Source organism: Syngnathoides biaculeatus, chromosome 3 (genome assembly GCF_019802595.1).
Source record: "Syngnathoides biaculeatus isolate LvHL_M chromosome 3, ASM1980259v1, whole genome shotgun sequence".
NCBI classification, from domain to species: domain Eukaryota; kingdom Metazoa; phylum Chordata; class Actinopteri; order Syngnathiformes; family Syngnathidae; genus Syngnathoides; species Syngnathoides biaculeatus.
This window is the reverse complement of record NC_084642.1, coordinates 14,355,238-14,378,630: the sequence shown is the minus strand read 5'-3', so window position 1 is coordinate 14,378,630 and position 23,393 is coordinate 14,355,238. Positions and strand designations below refer to the sequence as shown.

Sequence of the window (23,393 nt, the reverse complement as noted above, 5' to 3'; positions counted from 1 at the left end):
CAAAATGCACATCGCTGGAATTAGACTGACGTATGCACCATTATAAATGTGTGCACTCTTCACAGCACTTTACTTTAAAACATGAAAGCTGAAATACAACCAAAAAAAAAAAAAAAATGAAGGCTAACAAGACAAAGAAATACCAAAGGAGAATTAGAGAGAAGCTTTATAGCCTCAAAGAAAATCCAAACACTATTTTAAAGAGTGATTGCTTTCTAAAAGGACACGTCCTGAGAAGGGTATTACTTTGACAATGTTCCTGTGTCACGAAAATAAAATGATGAATCACAGGCACTGCCTACGAGAAAGACTGACTGGGAAACTTATTACTTTTACAGATTAAAAAATGCGCCGTAGGGTGGGATGCAGTAACTTTGGAGCCGTATTTGTTTCTCCAGAGGAACAGGAAGACATCCATCCATCTTCTACCACTTTTCCAGGTCAGGTCGCGTGGGGCAGTAGCTCTAGCATGGATGGCCAGACTTCCCTTTGCCCAGCCACTTCATCCAGCTCTTCCGCGGGGATCCCGAGGCATTTTCAGGCCGGCCAAGAGACATAATCTCTCCAGAGTGTCCTGGGTCATCCTTGGGGTCTCTTTCCGGTAGGACATGCCCGGAACACCTTACCAGGGAGGTGTCCGGGAGGCATCTGAATCAGATGGCCCAGCCACCTCATCTGGCGCCTCTCAATGCGGAGGAGCAGTCGCTCGACACTGAGCCCTTTCCCGATGACCGAGCTTCTCACCCTATCTCTAAAGGAGAGCCCGGACACCCTGCAGAGGAAACTAATTTCAGCCGGTGGTATACAGGATCTTGTTCTTTCGTTCACGACCCACATCTCGTGACCATAGGTGAGGGTAGGAACGTACACTGACTGGTAAATTCATTTGATTCATTCATTCATTGATTCACGATTCATCACTTAAACTGCTCCCTTTGCACAATTGACAATGTTAACATGCTCATCTATATAGATTTCACATCTTGCACGTCTTATAACGAATAATCCCCATGAACAGAAATGTCTCTTGTTCTTTGTTCTTGTTGGTATGTTGTTCCTTGTTCTCTGTTTTCTTTTCTGTATGTCGTACCAGAGCAGCATCGACTGCTGGAGAAAAATTCCTTGTGTATTTTACACACTTGGCCATTAAAGCTGATTCTGATTCAGATTCTAAATTGAGAGCTTCGCCTCTCAATTTAGCTCTCTCTTTATCACAACAGATCAATACAAAGTCCGCAGGAAGACGTATCATACCAACCAAGACATATCAACCAGAACTCTTTTACACCCCCCTCTGCTAACCAGCACCCACCTGTGAAAATATTTATATTTTGCTACATTTGCCTCTGAAACCCTCAACAAACATGAGATTAACAGGAAGGACCAACACGAGGAGAAAAAATTGGCTATTATTGTCCAGAGTGTTCAGTGGTCGGTTTTCCAGTTACAGATTGTAGTGCGGGAAACTGTAAAAAAACGTGCCGCCGGCTGCCGCATTGGGCATTTCTGAACTAGACATAGTCTCAAAATACAAAACGAAGGGGGAGAAAAAAAGCACTCCTTTATTTGCTGATTTAGAGACTGTGATCTTTGTATGACACTGCAACGATCAGAGTTAAGGCACTACAACAGGATAAGATAATCAGGATTGAGGGTCTCCTATATTTTCTTCTAGATAACAACAAATACTTTGTGCAAGCGGAAACTAAAGTCATCAAGAAACAGACTGCTGAAATAAAATAGAGACAGTAGCGTGTAACGCCACTGCATCCAGAGCAACAGGGTAACACTAAAACAGGGGCTCCTTCTGAGAAAATTCGCTGACGAGAAGAGGCTGAGCACCAAAAAAACAAAACTGGCTGCTACAGTACAGTGCGCCTTAGCCGTGTTTTGAACCCACCAGTGAGTGATATGTGCTAAGCATCATCCCGCCCAGTGCCCACCCTTCAACCATTTAGTAAAAATCATTTTCATATTTGCTTCCGAATACAGTGTAGACTGCTAATACACTATTTTACCCCAAACATAACAGACTTTCCCCCATGTCTATCTGCCAGATTTTTCCATCAAAGCTGGGGACATTTTATTCTGGGTCACAACGGACCAGAACAAACTGGATCAAGACTATCATGAGGAGCTCAAGGCAAGAAGACCACAGATAGTCCTCCCCCCCCCCCCGAAAAATGGAGCACCCCCTCACCACCAAAGGGGGCGCCACCCCCAGTTTGAAGACCACTGGTTTATCTCAACCAGACCCGCAGATTAGAGCTCACCAGGCCTCCCCCCCCCCTCTTGTGTCCACCTAATCAACTTTTGCATCTCAGCAGAAGAGGAACATGAATCCTCTAATCCGCCAGACAGCTGCAAGTTACCAGACAGTCGGCCTGCGGCCTCGACAAAATTCCAATTCGGTGGGCGGCTACGCATTGAGTTTTTTTCCAAAATGGATGACTGCCTTTCTGCGAACTGTATGCAAAAATCAGTCCATTTGTACAGCACTAAGTTACCCATGCCACCGTTTCACTCCCAAGCATGTTGGGTAACTTTCAGTGTAAAAGTGGTGGAGTCTTTGATTAAGATGGGGGTTCGTTCTACACTCAACGTGCAACATACGAGAGAGCAACACAAGCCCAAAATGAATACTGCATTAGGATTTATGTGCCCATCCAGTGTAATAGTGTTATTATAACTTGAGGCAGCACTCCCTACAAAACTGGAAGAAGCCAGCGCTAATTGCCGATGTGTGCTGAAATGACTTGGATGCAAGGAAATGTAGGGAGGGTTGCAAGGCGACATAGTCAAAAGAGATACGACATGACTTTGAGACTTGTTCCAAGTCAGCCCTCACACCATGCAGAAGCTCCAAAATGTGATGGCTTAATTGACAAAATGTTGTGGTAATTTTTGTTTGCGGTATTTCAAAAATGTTTACACAAGCCAAAAATTTCCCCCTGATGTGTAAGCCACAAGTCTCAAACTGGTGGCCAGGGGCCAGATCCAGGCCACCAGATGAAGTCAATACTTTTACTGATCATCACTAAATTAAAAATTCATTCACAAATTATACAGTCATACTACAATCTCAAACAATATGTACATGGCCAGCCCGCACACTCTGTAGCAAAAACCCAAACAGGGCGTACAGAGTACAGCTCTACCAGCGTGAACTTGCACCGTACATTGTAAACATGGCTAGTGTGGATCCAAAATCCAATTTCCAAAAACCCGAAGAGGTCAGCGCCAATGAACACTTTCCTCTTCTTCAGTTTCCAACTTGGAGTGTTTCACTCAAGTGGCCACTTCAAACATAGAACCTGAGAGGCTCAAACTCTCCCGAGTGCTTAGTTAGCCCATTGTGGGCAAACGATACAAGGGTCCCAATTGTCACAGATGAAACCGTTGATGATACAACGTAAGATGAAGATCCACTGTTGTAAAAGAACCACTCCAACTCTTAAAAAGCAGGTCCTTGTCCAGCTTGCGGCTCAAGAGACTCTAGTGAAAACGACCAAAACAACACCAGAGGTACACAACCTTCAGGTGTCTGTAAGGCCGATTGTGGCCGAACAAGTCAGCTCCGACCGAGTCTGTCCGCTCTGTTGTACAGAACAGCTCCCGGGTCACCACACACTTTAAATACACGGCTTTGTTGGGTTTCAGTTTAAGAGCTGGGAGATCATTTGCAGTTAATTTAAATAGCAAATGAGACCCTTGCCTCTTAAAAAAAAAAATAAATAAATAAGTTGGACAATACGAAATAAACCAACACAGCTGACAGAGGTCTCAGAGGTGGATCATCTTCTATAGGTGTGGCAAGGTGAAAAGGTTTAGCACACAATATACCGTATTTTCACGGCTATAAGGGGCACTTAAATATCTTGAATTTTCTCCAAAACGGACAGGGCGCCTTACAATGAGGAGCGCCTTATTCGTGATCCTTTGTCCAAAATTTGTAACCGACTGGAAGGAAAGTGAAGTTGCAAGCGGCGTGGGATATACTATATACACAATGAGTTCGGTTGTACTTTATTAACACATTTAATAATGTTGCTATATTATATAGCGATACTAGCTTAAAGCATACGGTAGCATGCATGCACGCTATTTAAAAGGGCACCTGGAGGAAAACTTGAATTCGGTTGTACTTTAATGAAGTATTTAACTTTGTCAACAGTGAACTTGGTTGTACTTTATTGAAGTATTTAAAAAGCGTGCATACACGCTACCGTATGGTTTCGGCTAGTATCTCTATACAGCTATGCTGTATAGCTACATAGTTAAATACTAGATAGATAAAGTACAACTGAACTCACGATTTACACTGTTATACAGCTATGCTGTATGGCTACATAGTTAAATACTAGATAAATAAAGTACAACTGAACTCATGATTTACACTGTTAAATATGTCAGTAAAGTACGTACCACTGAACTCGGTTTCCTATCCGCTATGTTTTTAAATTGCGTGCATGGATGCTCCCGTATGCTTTCAGCTAATGTTGCTATACAGCTATATCCTTTGCGGGACTCAACGTGTATGTAAATAACGTTTGAAGTGAATGTTTTGTGTCAATTATTTCTTCGCTAATCGTTTTGTTGTCTGCTGTTTGTGCTGTTCTGCTTGGTATGGTGTAAAGATTTTGGTTTGGTGTGAAACCGTGGGTGAAGATGTTGTGTTGACTCATCCACCGAGTGTAAGATTGTTCTTCTGCTTACAAAAATAAAGGTGCAATTGTGCCTCACTGTCTCGCGTGTGCCACCCTGCTTGCAGCCAATAATACGGTGAGCCTTGTACCCGAATCTGAGACTGCGTTTTTTAATACAGTGCGCCTTATAGCGTGAAAATATGGTATTAAAGAATGGCCTTGGATGCAACCTAATGGCATGACATGAACTTAAGGTCTTTTATAAAACTACATTTTTTGTTTTTTTAAATTGACATTTGCTAAATTTGTTATTGTTACTGTACTTTTTCCGCAACAACCTGGTTCAGGCTTCTGAATTGACAAAGTTCAAATGGTGAGACCAAGTTACAAAACAGTCAGAAAAACAGTGTACGCAGGGACAGTATATTCAAGGAAACAGTCCTTGATAACATAATGGCCCCATTTGAATGAATACAGTGATTGACTAGTTTTTACATCTCTAGAAAAATACCAAGAAATACAACGAAATGACAGGTGATGCTACTTAGAGGACAAAATGGCATTTGCTTTGTCTGATTATCGCCAAGTGTCATGTCTTCAACGTAACACAAAGTGCTTAGCATCTGTAAAGCCAAAGTTTACAAAGGAGGTGAAAAATAAAGTCGAGGCTCTCAGGTGTAGAGCATTTTGCAACAGAAACTAACAAGTAGATTCCAGTATCTAAAGCACTCACTCCACTTATTCGCATCAACTCATTTGCCCTGAAATTGCTTTTTACTGTTCTTGGGCTGAATAAATGGTCATTTTATGGGCTTATCCCATGCTCACAAATTGACCAAATGTCTTACTAATCCTGGTGAAATTTAATTTATGCAGACAAGACACATATAACTGGCCTCAGGTGGAAGATTTCCTGAAAGTTATTGAAAATTCAGCCTCCAAATCCGGTTTCACTTAACACATAATTTGGTCAGTATGTCTATCATCAGTACACCAGACGTGGGTTGAGCAGCTAAATAGTGTACTCAAATAGGTGTACTGTAACTTCAAAGTAATATGACTCCACAAGTTCAGAACTGAACAAACAGCTGATATGAAGGCCCTCTTGGAATTGCTGGGTATAGTTTTCTTGTGGGCCTTACAAACCTGAAAACTTGTTTTTGCGCATGCGCATCCTAGTGAAATTCCAGAGGTTCTGAAAATGAGACAGTCATATTGAACATTCCCTCCATCAGTGCTAGAGTCGCCAACCGTTTACCAGACGTTTGCGTGCAGATTCACAGCCCGGCTAATCACCCACGGGGCCTTTGTCATCCTGCCGACTGTCTCCAGGACAAGCCGTTGACATCCTTGCAAGCCACGCCGTGGAATGGAGATAGGTCTAAGAAATGGGGGACAGGCTTGAATGGCATAACGTGAAAAAAAGGCTGCTGAGATAAAGTGGGAAGAGAGAAACGAAAGGGACAGCAGGAGAATGCTGCTACCGTTTTTCTGCTCGGTCAGCAAATTGGAAAAACAGCACCAGAGGGACATGAGGAGAGTAGAAGTACAGGAGCAGGACAAAGGCAGAAATACTGCAGTCTTTACACAGTATGTCCACAGGCCCAAAAAGACTGGTAGGACTCCTTCAGCTTGATCGCCCACCACCCTGTTGTTCACAAATGGGTTCAGGGATACCCACCACGACAGTCACCGACCATCTTCCAGTCAAAGTCCCGGTCGGCCGCAGGGATAGTTTAAGATGCTTTTGACAGGGGACTTGACCAAATGTGCCCAGCAGAAGCTCACAATACATTTGGGTCGGAAAGGCTTCTTTCCCACCATTAGATCCAAGTCGCCACCAGTCACTACCAGGTGGTGATCGGTTAACACCTCCCCATCTCTCTTTACCGAATTGCCCAAGGTATGCAGCTGCACGTCGGATGATACGACCACAAAGATCATCATCCAAACACAGTCAAGGGTGTCTTGGTGTCAAGAGCACATTTGGACACCCTATTGTCTGAACATGGGGTTGTTACCATCAGTCCATGACGAGTACAAAGGTCCAATAACAGAACACCTCTCGGCGTCTGACAGGCCAACATACAAGTACCAAGCTGGGATGGGGGGACAAAAAGCATGCCCAAAACCTCATACAACAGGCATGCTTTCCTTTCAAAAGGGTAACATTCCTCATCTCTAGATGGAGATTCTGTAGCCGGGGCCTTCAGGGACCAACTACCACCAACTATGCACTCCTTGGCCACCCCCAGAGGTGGTGAGCCCATGGGAAGGGGAACACCCGTTAACACTTCGGGCCACGTCCAGCCGGGCTCTATGGGTGCTCGCCTTCAAGCCCCACGTCTAGACTTGGCTCTAGAGGGGTGCCCCGATGACATTGCCAGGACTGTAAAGCCTCAGACAGCTTAGCTCCGAGAATCATCAGGACACACAAACCTCTCCACCACGATAAGGTGACGACACAGGGAGAGGTAATAATAACAATAATAACAGTTTATCTTGGCTGCACTACTCCCAGGACTCAGATTATTTTATTTTTTTGTCCAATCAGATCTCAACCGCTAAGTGTTGAGATCCAGTCCAACCCCCCTGACCCTGGGGTTTCCAGACTCAGTCGTGCTGGCTGACTGATCTATCGGCCCTCTCGCGCAAAGCCAACAGAGTTTGTCACAAGCACAGTCAAGACCCGAGTGAAAGTAAGCAGTTCAGGGAATGGATGGATGGAGATATTAGCTATGAAACTGTTACTTTGACAAATCAGATTTCAGATTTACTTCTTTCTGTACTTTGATTGGTTGGCCTGAGCAAAACTTGCTCCAGCAAAGTTCAACAAGCAGGACAATTATGTAGCAGCATGCACACATTATTGCATTGAACAGTAATAATTAGAATGTTATAGTCTGGCCATTATACATTTTGAATTGCAGTAAAAACGTGTAAATATTAATGTATTGTGCAATTAGTTAACTTCAACTGTAGTGTCAATACCAAGAAAAATTGAGCAAAACTGGCTGTGTGATGTCACACCTTACCCCTACATCATTGATAAAATAAAATAAAAGGCTGTGGTAAAGGCTACAGTATATAAAATACAGAACTACACCATAATTGGGCATCAAAATAAATTATTTTACTTGAAGTCTAGTATTGAAGACTGGTGTAAACCTGTTCAATACCAGAGACTTGTCTATAAAGATTCTCAGTTATCCATCTCTCCTCACCCACATTCATATTACTGTAAGGGTTCAGAGATTTTCATCCGGCAACATTTTTGTGCACTACCAATTTCAAAAATTACCAATGAATTGATTTTTAAAATAATCATTGTTTGCAGATATTTGGATATGCACCTGAACTAGAGAGATTGCAATAGCATTTTCTAAAAATAAATAAATTCAATCTTGGAAAACAGGAATAGGAAAGCAAAAATGTGAGTTTAACATTTGTATGTATTAAATAAAATTAATTCATGAATGATCTTCGGAACAAATTATTTAATATCCATTTATGTTCTACACTGCTTACGCTCACTATGCTTGCATGTGTGCTACAGCGTATCGGAGCTGACTTCCACAAAGTTCCATGGAAACTGGTTCAGTCAATTTGGCAATACTTTACTAACAAAACATTTATCTTTTGGTTTCGCTTAAAAGAAAATTTCAGCAATGGAGTGTATGTGTGGGTTTGTTGCCTTGCGAGCATCCATATGTTTCTCATCTCACTGTTGGCATAAGAGGGCGAAGAGCACATTTCCAAAAATTGATATTTACGACTTAATCTCCGGAGAAGCACTTTGAACACTCCTCATTTAAAATTGGCTTTTCACATGCCTTCACGGCTGCACCGAGCCACATTTATCTGCACGGGCCACTTGACAGAGCTGAAGTACAGCAGCTTGAATAGTTAGTTGAAAAGTTGTCGTGAAGGACAATCACAAATATCCCACTCTCCATCTGCCACTTCAAACCACCCTTTAAAATCTGCCGTCACAATGAAATCTCTGAAAGAACAGCACCCATTAAGTACAATTTCCCATCTGGCATTTTGCAGACCAAGATCACCACACTGCTAATATACATATAATTAGGCCAAAATACATGATTTAAACATCAGTAATGGTGAATTCCACGACATGTGTAGGCTGTGGGTGGATGGATGAGTACAATTGCTTTCCTCCCGCCTCCCTCTCCTGTCCAAGTAATTTCCCTGAGGGTGTGCACTACACTGGGGAGATAAGTAACACAACTGTGCACAAGTCTGACATTGTAACCCCCCCCCCCCCCCCCCCCCAACGAGTCCATGTGAAGAGAGGAATGTGACAATGCAGCATTTGTCTCTGTGCCAGCTGGAAAATAAGCTGCACACAGGCATGTTCGTATCAAACACAAAAGTTCACAAGGAGACAACATCCATCATTTTACAGTTTTTTAACTTCCACTGGATTATCCTAAATGCATTTCAGGAAATAAACATGATGTACTCGAGGCAAATACAATCACATTTGGCCCGAGTTTGACACAGTGCGACAAATTTAAAATGCGAGCTCCATATCTGTGCGCAGTAAATGACATAATTCAACTGGACCCGTTGTGGCGTCCACACAGCAAATACGAACATGGCAAGTCATGACTCAGAACCACCTCCAGGTTTTGACTTCCAACACCTGACACGATAGAAAATACTGGCTGCATGCTTACACAACACCAACGAGGCTGCAACCAGTAGTCGACTTTGTTTTTCCTAATAGGTGCCCCGCCCGCACTCCAAAAACATGCATGTTAGGTTATGTGAAAACTCAAAATAAAATAGGTGTGAACATGAGTGCGAATGGTTGTGTGTCTACGTGCCCTGCGGGTGGTCGGCGACCAGTCCAGCATGTACCCCGGCTCTCGGCCAAAGTCAGCTGGGATAGGCTCCAGCTCGCCAGTGACCCTGAACATGTGCTTGTGTGAACACGAAGTGAACCAGGACCGAATGTGCCAATCAGAGCACATTATGTACTCTATTCTTTTCTGCTTTGATTTCGACCTCACAACCAAATACGTAATCCCAACCGAAGATTCGTACATCACTACAGATGGCAGAATGCAACAGGTGGATAGCCTTTTTTTCCACTGTCTAGCTGAACTCTGCGGACTGGGACCATTCAAGTGAAAGCCATTAGGCGGCCACTAAGATGACCACAAGATACATTAGCGGCCCAAACACGGACCCCCGAGCATGGAAGACAAATGAAAGGCCTTCCTTAGTCACTTGTTGAGCAACAAAGCTTTCTCAGAAGCTGTCCAAAATGCAGGGAACAGAATGTTTACAGCTCAAAACTGAATGCTGCTGCTTCTTCTTCTTCTTCCTGACCTCATTTTCTACTCTGAGGCCTGGCAGCGCTTCCACGAACTTGCCCTTAACTAATAAACACAGGATTGTTTTCCCTTATTTAGCTTGGTTCGAGAGACAGCGTCACAAGTCTTTGAGAGCCCATTTAAGACGGGTTCTGGCCAAGCACCAAGTTGAGGCGCATGGCGAGGGGGCTGACGGAATGACGGTGTAGCAGTCGTTTATTAACAGCCACTTAAAGCACTATTTCGGGGACCAGGCATCAGCGAGGTTTGGACTAGACGAGCAGCAGAACCTTTTGGATACAAAACTGCATCTCAATGTAAAATCGTTCTGACGTATATGGTTTCTTGGACATACTGTATGGAATTTTCTGCTCTAGCAAAGTGCAAAAAAACATTTTTCATCAGCATGCATTTTCAGAAATATACCCAAACCGAATAAGACATGCAAAGTGTATACATTGGTGCCTTGACTTACGTGTGTCCCACTTATGAGGTACAAGTTACAAGGCCTTGTTTGGTCAAATTTTTTGCTTTCCAAAATTTGAATTATGCTACAGTGCCAGAATTGAGTTTTAACCCTTTAATGTTAATTTCGTCCCAGTCCCAGTGTTCTTTCAGTTGCCCTGAGCCCCCATTACGTCTCCACTACAGCTGATACTACCGCCAAAGCTGGCAAATTCACAGGTTCATGCAAACCCCTTCGTACCATTTCGAGAGGGTTAATAAAGAAATGGGGCGGAACGGTGGAGCGGCTGGAAAGTGTTGGCCTCACAGTTCTGAGGTCCCGGGTTGTATGGAGTTTGCATGTTCTCCCCGTGCCTGCGTGAGTTTCCTCCGGGCACTCTGGTTTCCTCCCACATTCCCAAAACATGCAACAAGAATTGGATACTCTAAATTGCCCATAGGTGTGATTGTGAGTGCAGCTATTTGTCACGATGTGCCCTGCGATTGGCTGGCAACCACTTCAGGGTGTACCCTGCCTCTTGCCCGTTGACAGCTGGGATAGGCTCCAGGACTCCTGTGACCCTCGTGAGGAAAGTGACTAAGAAAATGGATGGATGGCCAATAAAGAAATGTGGGGCAGGGAAATTATGGAAAAATTCCCATCATCAATGGACAGCACGAAAGAGGCTTCTGATAGACATTCCAAACATTCCACACATGTCTGTCGACCAGTCAATGGACAGGGCCATGTTTGGCTCCATCGTACCCCAAACAGTGTGCTGAAAAGTGAAATGGTACAGGTCGAACATTTTGAAACAGTTCACAATGAAATGCCAAACATTAGAGACAGTACCAAACCAAAGTGTCAGTGGAAATTGATCTTCACAATCTGAAAAAACATTTTCAAAAAAATAAGTTTTTGCATACAGCTTTGGATGTTTTCGTCCATTTACCTGGTATATAGACTTTCTTCCAAAAGTACCGGTGCAGCCAGTAATGAAAATCTGGGTTTTGTCATGAACCAACGGTGCGGGGCTGGACCCAAATGCAGGACTCCGAGACGAGGGCATGATGTTAGGCGTAGTTTTATTCAAAGCTGAACCACCCATTTTCATGGTGTGTCCTGTTACACTGGTTATTCAAATAATTAGCACTGAACGTCTATGGCTCTATGTTTCAGATATGGGATTTTGTCTTTGACAACTGCATTTATACTCTGTCATGACAACCAACATAATAACCCAAGAGCTGCCTAGGGGTGAACAAGCCATTGCGAAGAGGAGAGAAGATTTACTGTGTTCCTATTTGAAGAAAAGAGTGCAGTTGGTATCTGACCAATTTTTTTCATATTAAAAACGCTTCCTCTTTGGGCAAACCTGATATTTTATGTGGCAACAGCAAATGACCAAAATAAAAAGATGTTCAGTGAAGAATAAAAGATAAAACACATCCTAGAACTTACCTAGACTAAGTCCTAGGATGCATTTCATGGAAACAATGAGTCCAGATAGGGAACAATAAGTCTCTGGCAATTTATCATCACGGAATACCGATACAGTAATCCTCCGCTATATATCGTGGTTCTTGTTTTGCGGTCGTGCTATATTGAGGATATTACAGTTGTTACTCTATTTTTAAATTCTGTTTGTAAAACTTTTGGTGGGACGGTGACAGACTGTTTAGAACGTTGGCCTCACAGTTCAGAGGACCGTGGTTCAGGTATGATTGTGCGTGTGACTGTTGTCTGTCTCCATGTGCCCTCCGACTGGCTGGCGACCAGTTCTGGGTGTAAACCGCCTGCTGCCTGAAGATGGCTGGGATAGACTCTGGCAGAACTGTAAGGCAGACGTGCTAACCAATCATTCACTGTGCCGCCCTGAAGCAAAATCCAGATTCTCAATCTCACTGGTACATTTAGTTTTCAGACAAACCAGACATCAACCAGTTACAGTATGAGCTGATTGTGGTCAAATCTTGATGTTTCACTGTACTGTGCGTCAATGACCGCACCAACCCCACCATGACATGAAACGATCTCACCCAGCTCGATCCTGTCATTTCATTGGTCGCCACTGGATCATTTGAGCAATCCCTCCAGAAGGGTGCCTTTATTCGGAGGGGTTACTCCCTCACACAGAGTTTACGCCAAACATTTGCAACAAGAATCTAACCCTGATGGGAAACCCAAGAATAGATGCCCCAGGGGCTACGGGGTGCCGAGGAGCCCGACGGAAGGGGGTGGGATGCATTTCCAGCACTCCCAGCAATGTCGCCTAAGGAAGTTGCAAGAGCCTGGGGGGGGGGGAATTCCACCAGAAGATTAGTTTCACACGCCGCGGCGTCACATTGAATAAAATAATCCAATGACGGGCAGAAATGTGGAAATTTGTCAACAAACGTACGGAATAATGAGACTGCCATTTGTTCACAACTTTGGGAGTTAGAAGCAAACGGCTGTTAAGGCAGCAGATGCTCATCACTAAAATAAAAAGTGTCAGATCACATTACATTTGGAGGGGTCGGTCTCAATGGGCACTGTGTTATTTCCTCATGTCACATCGTGACTGATGTCTGCTCTTGATGTGTGGTCCCACACATAACGACGCGATCAATAAAAATCAATGCTCATATTCACCTACAAGCATTTAATTTTTACAGCCGGTCATCAAGCGATACAAGAGTTAAATGACAAAATAGAGTAGATTATAAAGTAAAAAAAAAAATTGTAAAATTAATCTAAAATTGTGAAAAGAAGAATTACTGTATTTGATTCAAAGTAGTAGTGAACAATAAAGTTTCCTGGCCAGATTTTAATGTACCGACACTTTGAGCAGGTCTTAGCGGTTCCACAGTTGAGGAGCATAGAATCCGAATGCTTGTTCACTTTATTTGGTTCTGGGAAGACTTAATAAGCTTGTGTCCGACAGCCTGGTGAGTAAAGAAGTCTCTTAAGTAACTAAAGGGGCTTTGACTATATTGGGTCCAAGACCACTTCGAGCTGTGTAGACCAGCAGTAAGATTTGAAAATCTATTCTTTGACTGACAAGAAGTCAATCGACAGTTTCTAGGACTGGTGTGACTTGGTACAATTCTGCTTTTGAACTAGTAAGAGCTTTTTGTCCTCTTTGGACCAGTTGCAGCAGTCGGATTGATTTTTCAATCAGACCTGGACAATAGTCCAATCTACTGAAAATGAACACGTGATCCATCTTTTCTGTGTCTTCTTTGTAAAGACGACCTTTGATTCTAGAAATGTCCTTCAGGTAATAAGATGCAGACTCAGTCACAGCTTTCAGGTTAAGTTTAGCTCATCCCTTCGTCGATGTGACACCCTGATAGCATATTCATGGAACATGTCGTTTCTTGGGGAAAAGAAAAGATTGACACCACGGTGGCCCGATTTCAATGTGTGAATGCCACATGAGACCGCCTGCAAGCCAGCAGAAGGGTCGCAGGCCAGACACCTGATTAGGTTTCTTTCCTGGTGAGCCTGAGGGCTACAGGAACAACCGGCACATATAAAAAGCGCAGTAACATCTGAAGAGCTCAGTTTGAGATTATGGTGACGGTTCCTTCGCTTTGGCACAAAGTCCCAAAACTGGGACTTGTATTTAAAGGGAACATATTAAAATATTTACTTTGAAGTACCTCTTTTTGTTTCTCTACAAGGTAGACTTGCACACGTGCCGGTTATTTGCAGTATGGGTATGGAGGCGTAAAATATCTTGCTCTGGAGGAAATCCAGTGTGTTCAGAATTCTGCAATAACGCCACAAAAAGTTGGTAAATTCCTTGTCACTCCCCCCCATCAATACAGTATATGCCCTTGTTTATCGTGAGGTTTAAGTTCCAGATCACCTTCACGGCAGACAAAATGTGCAAAGTAGTGACCAAATATGCATCCATCCATTTTCAATGCTAAGGTCACGGGGGACTGGAACCTATCCCATCTGACTTAAGGTGAAAGGCAGACTACACCTGGGACTGGTCGCCAGTCAATCACAGGGCACATACAGTATCAATGTCACTGAGGGGGAACTAAACCTACGCAGCCTGCAGCAAAGTCGGGCAACTGTACCATAATAACATCAGTGCTGTAATTTATTATTTACATATAGTATATATTTGAAAGCTTCATGCACATAATACGGCGGAACGGTGGATCAGCTGGTAAAGCTTTGGCCTCACAGTTCTGAGTTTCTGGATTCGATCCCGGACCCGCCTGTGTGGAGTTTGCATGTTCTCCCCGTGCCTGCGTGGGTTTTGTCCGAGCACTCCAGTTTCCTCCCACATCTCAAAAACATTAATTGGACACTTTAAATTGCCCCTAGGTGTGATTATGAGTGCGGCTGTTTGTTTCTATGTGCCCTACGATTGGCTGGCAACCAGTTCAGGGTGTTCCCTGCCTCCTGCCCGTTGCCAGCTGGGATAGGCTCCAGCACTCCCCGCGACCCTCGTGAGGATAAGCGGCAAAGAAGATGGATGGATGGATGGATTCACATAATACCAAAAACATACATGTGAGTTCCAGGTATTTTGATTAGTTGGAGTCATCCTCGTCACGTTCAACAGTGTAGTGTCTGTGTGACGTTGAATGTGTGCGTGCGCCTTTAAGTGACAATCCTATATTGAACTAACTCGCAATACTGTATTTACTTTACCACAGACATGCAACTGTGTAACTTAAGACAGTTCTACTTTGCAATACGCACCATGGATTCCAGCTTCTTTTATGGAGAGAGAATTTATCCCAACCTTTGCACATTCTCTGTCCTTTATACACTCGTTCCTGCTAGCTTGCACTTAATGGTCTGTTGTGGTAGTAACAGTCAAACTTGTTGTTAGTGATGAGTGTTGTTTTTGATGAATCACATCAAAATCCTAAAATATGGTGAATAATCTGGAATAAATACCAAAACAGAAGCCGCAATGCAGTGAGGCCACAAGAAGTCAAACAATAAAAACGAGGATGAGCGTTGTCGCAAAAGGAGACAGAAATATCCACCACAATGAGTAAGGTTGCTTTGTCACAAGGCCCAGCTCCACCCCCAGATTGATAATGGCAACGATGCTAAAATGAGAGCGACAAGGGGATAATAAGTGCACGGTAATTATTTATTCTTTGTGTAGTATCACCAAAGAATGTCAAACTCGTAAAATTTATGCTTTTTTAATATATATATATATATATATATAAACACACCCAGACAGCTGGAACGGATCATCAGAGAAACGGTTCTGTAAAGTTCATAAAGAAAAGACTTGAATAGGAAAAAAAGAACTGCCATCAATCTCCCAGTGCCAGTATTTCACCATTGGGACCTCTGCCTTTACTTTGAACTGATCAACGTTTATTATAAAAACCAGGTACACCGAAATGATGGTTCATGACATTTATGTGCTTGTCCCCCTCACCCCAAAAAAAAAATATATATACATTGTTTTAACCCCTCACATGTGTGGATCAGTTGAAGGTGCAAATTCAGGCTGTCTTCAAGCTTAGGTTTTGTGTTACATCATAGCGGGTTACCAGGCAGCATCCCATGCAATACCATGACAACCACTATGGCTGCACAGATATTTTAGCACGTGTTGATTGCAGCACAAAAGAAAAAAAAACACCCCAATCCCCCCTCATGTGTAATACCTAGGAATTAATTTGTTCTGTGTTGTATTTGATGGTGCCTCAGAAGGAAAATATCAGGCATGACGACGCTGTCAAAATAAGTGCGGGTCTCACTCGGCATCAGGAAGATTTTCTTGAAGAGAAAGATTGGAATGTTGGGATTTGACTCAGATTTTAAGGTTACAGATGGGGCTGGTAGGTCACAACAAAGTGTGAAATTGGGCCTTATCAACTTGAACCAGGACCCGGATTCCTCCCCCTCACCACAAAAAAAAAAAAAAAAGAAAAAGAAACGACAAGGGCAAACAAGAGATTCCCACTCAAAAATAACATGCAAGTGACTACGATTACCTCCTCATTCATTTCTGTCAACATTTAAGTATTTACGATGTATTCCTGTTTTGTTTTGGATTTTCCCTTTTGTGACTTTACAATCAACTAACCACCAAATATCCTTTTTCTTTTTTTTTTTACTTTTGACAATGTACAAGCAACTTTTTTTTTTTCACCAAATTCCTTCTTCAAATAAATGGAACAACAGTTCCATCATGCCACAATTTTCCATGAATTATGATTTCAAATTCAATTAATCCAGCTGTGCCTTGATTTATGAGATTAATTCATTCAGGGATCATACTCGTAACACAAAACACTCAAACCCAAATCATCTTTCCCAATTTGAATTAATGGAAATGTCATTCCAACACGCCAAAAAATAGCACTCGCCAATATTGTATTTTATTAAAAACATACAGTAAAAACATAAATTGAAAAATAAAAAGTCTGCGTATCATGATACCTGTATGTATTTGTAATGGCTCATTCGTGTGTGTGAAAAAGCTTTTTGCCATCTTGGGGAACATATACATTCATTCATTTTCTTGGCCGCTTATCCTCACAAGGGTTGCGGGGAGTGCGAGAGCCTATCCCAGCTGTCAATGGGAAGGAGGCAGGGTTCTCCTTGAACTAGAAGCCAGTCAATCACAGGGCACATAGAGACAAACAGCCACACTCACAATCACACCTAGGGGCAATTTAAAGTGTCCAATTAATGTTGCATGATTAGGGGATGTGGGAGGAAACCTGAGAAACTGGAGAAAACCCACGCAGGCACGGGAAGAACATACAAACTCCACACAGGCGGGTCCGGGATTGAACCCAGGACCTCAGAACTGTGAGGCCAATACTTTCCAGCTGAGCCACCGGACTGCAGTATTATGTGCATGTGCACCACATACACATTAAAAACAAACAAAAAATGTGGTAAAAAAAATTATTTTCATTCACATTTGTTTCAGTGTTCGTTGGTATTATGGCTGCAATCCATTTCACATCACAACTGTCTGCATCATGACTCAGTAGAAATCATCTATCTTCAGGCAAAGCGCTTTGGTTATAAATATTGAATGCGTGCATATATATATATATATATATATATATATATATATATATATATATATATATATATATATTTATATTTATATATTTATATTGTCAGCCCCCATCTGTTTTGGACACTTAAATCAGGACAAATCAATTTATAACACCATCCTTTCCCATTGGACTAGCCATTATTATTATTATTATGGCCACGAGCATGTCACTTCCTTCCTCAAAGTCGTGTATTATTTTATACGTGATGAATACTCACTTCCTCGCCCTCTGGCCTGTTTTTATGCAAGGGCAAAAATCAATAAAAGGAGCCATCCACGTTAACGAGGAGTCCCACGCACGCTCCGCCCCTTCACACACACCCCGAGGACCGTTACTCAATAATCGACTGTCGTTTTTCAGTCCAATGAAGCTCACGTCTACCTCGTGATTTCAGCACGAAACCCCCGAGCAGCAATGCCACGGCGACAGAAGACTGTTCGAGTATGTCACTTCGAGAAAATTACATTTAAGTGGCAAATAACTTTGCTGCTCACGACCACCGCTGCCACCCCAGGCCAGTTTTAAGGTGATGATAAAGTCCTTCATCTGCTCCTTGCTGAAAAAGGGGGTTCAAAACTCTATATATTTGTGTACTTAGTTCCTCAAAAAATGTATCCATCCATCCATTTTTCTTAGCAGCTTATCCTCACAGGGGTCGTGGGAGTGCTGGAGCCTGTCCGAGCCATCAACGGGCAGCAGGCGGGGTACGACCTTAACTGGTTGCCAGCAGGGCACTCAGAGACAGACAAGAGACGCACTCACAATCACACCTTGGGGCAATTTAGAGTCTCCAATTGCATGTTTTGGGGAATGTGGGAGGAAACCGGAGTGCCTGGAGAAAATCCACGCAGGAACCCGGGACCTCAGAACTGTGAGGCCAACGCTTTACAGCTGCTACACCGTGCCGCCCAAAAAAAATATATATTTACAGTAAATAATGCATCTTTATTCATTCGTTTATGCCAGTGAGGCATAGTGACAGACAGAACTAAGTAATGGTCTTTTATTAGATGGCGGTAAGTACATACAGCAATTAATGTATCAACTTTTTGTGACATTTTTGTTTGTCGGTATGCCATGAGATTTTTTCAACTAAGTATGTGCCTTGGCTCCATAAAGGCTGGAAATCACTGCACTGGTCATATCGTGTATTCAATAGAACAGCAGCATGTTTGCACACAACCACAAGCGCTAGCACCAGCTTGTTAGGCTACGTAATGTTTTGTTGCCCGTTTGTGAGCTGTGCTGCAATAAAAGTCCATAAATGTACCTCAAGCAAGCCATACATGAACATCCTCTCCTATCCTGAGCACACACTATTTTCCCACACCATTTTTCTTCTTATAATACAGTCGGCGCAATCCACTCGTGTTGATGAGTGTATCTGGTTGCATTTGAATTAAATACATAAATCCCCAATTCTTCTTTTTCATTCGGCTTGTCCCGTTAGGGGTCGCCACAGCGTGTCACCATTTTACATCTTAACCTATCTCGTGCATCTTCCTCTCTAACCCCAACTGCCCTCATGTCCTCCCTCACAACATTCATCAACGTTTTCTTTGGTCTTCCTCTCGCTCATTTGCCTGCCACCTCCATCCTCAGCCCCCTTCTACCAATATACTCACTCTCTCGCCTCTGAACATGTCCAAACCATCTAAGTCTGCTCTCTCTCACCTTTGTCTCCAAAACATCCAACTCTGGCTGTCTTTCTCATGAGCTCGTTTCTAATCCTATCCAACCCTGTTCACTCCAAGCGAGAACCTCAGCATCTTCATTTCTGCTACCTCCAGTTCTGCTTCCTGTTGTCTCTTAAGTGCCACCGTCTCTAATCCGTACATCATGGCCGGCCTCACCACTCTTTTATAGACTTTGCCCTTCATCCTAGCAGAGACTCTTCTGTCACATAGAACACCAGACACCTTCCGCCAACTCTTCCACCCCGCTTGGACCCATTTCTTCACTTCCTTACCACTCTCTCCATTGCTCTGGATTGTTGACCCCAAGTATTTGAAGTCGTCCACCCTCGCTATCTCTTCTCCCTGTAGCCTCACTCTTCGCCCTCCGCCCCTCTCATTCACGCACATATATTCTGTTTTACATAATAAATGGTATGCAGTGATATCGGAAGTTTTTATTGCAGTAGTTTGACATTGTAAAATCGGGAGGGCAAATTTGTCTTGTAGTCTGATACGGCCACTTCGTGTTGTCTAAAAGCAGTCTTGCGTCTTCCATGCCAGCGACATTTTTTTTTAAATAACTATTGCCCGTCAGATATTTACAGTTCTACACATGAGAAGGCTAAAAATATACAGACATTAACAGCAAAACAGTTTATTTAAATCATTGTACACCCCTAAAAAGTATATTAAAACCAAAATATGATGCCGTTTTTGTCTGCAAGTGTCTTGATAACATATTTACAAAGATTTATTGTATATTAGTACATTCGTCCTGAAATTCCCCTCGGGATGAAAAAAATAAATCTTACTGCTTATAGGCGCCTACTCTGCAATGATTTAAATAAATCCCCATTGTCGCCATTTGTGGGAAAAAAAAAATCATATATATATATATATATATATATATATATATATATATATAATATATATATATATATATATATATAAAGAGTCCACTCAAGTGAGGCCTTACTGCTTAAATGCCTGATACTCTCCGCAGTTCAGTAAAACACTCCTGGACACTATTCATGGAAACAAATGCATCCGATTAGCAATTTTCTATAGCGCTTATGCTCACTGGGTGAACTGGAGTCTATCACAACTGACTGAGGAAGAGATGGGCTACATTGCAATCCATAAACAAACATAAATCCCTTTTACCCCGATGGAGTCTTGGATTGACCTAGAATACCTGTCGCCTGCCAATTTACACATGGTCCCACCATATCCTGTCAAAGTACCAGAGATGGAGATCCAATTGCCGAGTGAAGATGACTGCTTCCTAACTTAGCCTAGCATGTTGCGCCTCCAGGGCAATATGCAAGAATTACTTCGCCACAGTGAGAAATGAGCCTTCAGACCACAGGCGCACAATGATTCATGAAACAAAAGGACTTAATCCAAAATGCACAACTGCATGGAACGATGTGTCGCATAAAAAAAATATCCAGACTTCATATGTTTGAACGATAAGCTACGTTTAAAGAACCTCACAATGGCCACAGTTACATACCTGATAATAATGCTTACTCTTAAATGACTGTGTGTGCATTTTCTGCCAATATAAACCAATGTTTTGGGACAAGAGAGAACTTAATCTATTAATTGTTGACAGAAAACATTTATTGAGTAGGTTCAAAAGTGATTTGCAGCTGTACTCTTATGACATGTCCTATGGGTACAATGTTTGCGATGTTTCATATACAAACAGCCACAGGTGAGGTCGAAGTTCCATTCACTTGACTCGTTTTACATCTTATCTTCCGTGACTAAAAATAACTTCGGATTTTTCATCACAAACCTCTCACAAAAAGAGTTCTTTCCATCAATTTACCACTGCATCTCCGAGGTCGGGTCACGGGGCAGCAGCTGAAGCAGAGAAGCCCAGATCTGCCTCTCCCCGCCACTTCCTCCAGATCTTCTGGTGGTTCCTGAGACGTTCCCAGGCCAGCCGGAGACATAGTCTCTCCAAAGTGTCCTGGGTCGTCCCCAGGGTACCCACCCGGTCCAATATGCATGGAGCCACCCACCTGATCTGGCTCCCCTCTTCTCACACCTATTTTAAGGGAGACACCCTGCCGAGGAATCTCACTCCAATCACTTGTATCTGCAATCTTGTTCTTTAGGTCATGACCAGAGGTGAGGGTAGGAACGTAGATGGACCAGTAAATAGAGAGCTTCACCTTCCGACTTAACTGCCTTTTTTTACCACAACGAACCGATACAAAGTCCGAATCACCGCAGCACCGATCCCCCTGTTGGTCTACTGTTCCATTCTTCACTCACTCATGAACAAGACCACAAGATACTTGAATTCCTCCACTTGAAACAGGACGTCATCCTCAAACCTTATCCCACTAAGGACCATGGTCTCACATCTGGAGGTGTTTATTCTCATCCCACCTGCTTCACACTAAGCTGCAAACTCCTCCATTGAGACCTGAATAATCGCAGCTTGATGCCGCTATCAGAACCACAACAGCTTCAAAAAGCAGAGATGTAATACTGACGCTGCCAAACCGGACTCCCTCTATGCCTCGGCTGCCACGAGAAATTCTTTCCATAAAAGTAACGAACAGAATTGGTGACAAAGGGCAGTGTTGATGAAGTCCAACCTTCAGTGGAAACATATTCTACTTATTGCCGGCAATGCAGACCAAACTCTGACACCGGTCGTACAGGGATCGACCAGACTGTATCAGGACGTCCGGCACCTCATACTGCCGGAGTACCCACAAACGGGACTCCTCGAGGAACAAAGTTAAATGCCTTCGCCAAGTCCACAAAACAGGTAGACTGGTTGGGCGAACTCTCAAAAATCCTCAAAGACCCTGCTGACGCATCAGAACTGGTCCACTGTTCCATTGCCAGGACAAAAACTTTACTGCTCCTCCTAAATCTGTGATTCAGCTTCCTGACAGACCCTCATCTCCAAAATCCCTGAATAGACAGACCTTACCAGGAATGCCGAAGAGTGTCATCCCCTTTAGTCGAAACAACCCTCCTGTGATCCCCATAACCCTAAAAAGGTGACGCACTAGCTCGGTCTGCCAATGCAGAGCTACTGTCCCCAATGTCCATGCAATATTCCAGAGGTGTGTCAACCAAGACGCCCCAACAACATCTTCCTCTTCACTCCTCAACTTCGAATCATTCGGCATAATGACTCACGTCAGAATCCCCCATCCCCACTTTATACGACGGGGTTGACGCACTGTTTCCCGTTCACGAGGTCTCAGATAGTGGATCAGAATTTCCTCAATGCCTCCCAGAAGTCATTTTCATCACCTAATCCGAACTCCTCCCATGTGCAAGTATTTGACTCAACGACCACCAAAGAACTTGATGATTCTATATTGAGCAGACTTTACTACACGCCACTGGATGAAGTATGTTTAAGTACTCGCAGGCTGCTTTATTGGAAGGGGTGTGGCAGTGGAGATATGGACTCAAACGTGCATGGGGAGGCTGCATGTTGAGCCCATGCATCAGACACTCACTTTTAGGAGCAATACAATGAATGGAAGGGGAGGCATCATGATTCATTGTCGCTACATTGGAACTGGTGAATGCTTAACCCTGGGGTGGGGTCAGCAAACAAAGTTGCCAACAATCCACTCAGTCACGCTTGACACCGTACAGTAACATGGCGGGGATGCGTATTAACCCCCCACCACCACCACCCGCCCCACCTCCCGGGAACTCGCCAAACAAAAGCCGCCAGAGACGCCTCTTCGCCGGGCGCGCTGCAGAGACCCGAGCCGGTGAAGCCGCCGAAGGAACCGGCTCGTGTGTATCAAAGCGCCACAAGTTGCACGTCAATTCAACGATGCATCTTCTCAGCGTATTGAGAGCACGCAACTTCGCCGGTCGCACACGCGGCGCTGCTTCTCCTCTGTGCAATGAGACGGAGAGCTCCGGAAGGTCAGGCGGCTTTTCGGCGTGTGCCGCAGGAGAGATGTGCGACCCGGTAATCCGATTACAGTGTTGCATTTTTTTTTTTTTTTTAATTTTGTATCTATATATTTTTTAAAAAGCAGCCTACCTTCAGACGCTCCACTGGCACATCGCAGGACGTACGGTGGCGGACACTTCCGCTGATTTAGCGGCGAATTAAATAAGATCCTGCTCGGCGTGACGGGAAATTTCCGAGTGGCCAGATAGTGTGTGTGCGTGGACGCAGGGACAGCGGCGACTGAGTGTGTGTAATGCGCGTGAGTGCG

At 43.5% G+C, this 23,393-nt stretch overlaps 1 protein-coding gene across 2 annotated transcripts in view; it reads right to left on the bottom strand.

The window, feature by feature from the left end:
• Positions 1-23,393, bottom strand: part of tln2a (talin 2a) — a 104,188-nt gene extending 80,795 nt beyond the window's left edge. For both annotated transcript variants that reach the window (XM_061814475.1, XM_061814476.1), the window contains exon 1: positions 23,216-23,393. The gene's annotated coding sequence lies outside the window, so the exon portion shown is untranslated. The remainder of the gene's footprint in view (positions 1-23,215) is intronic.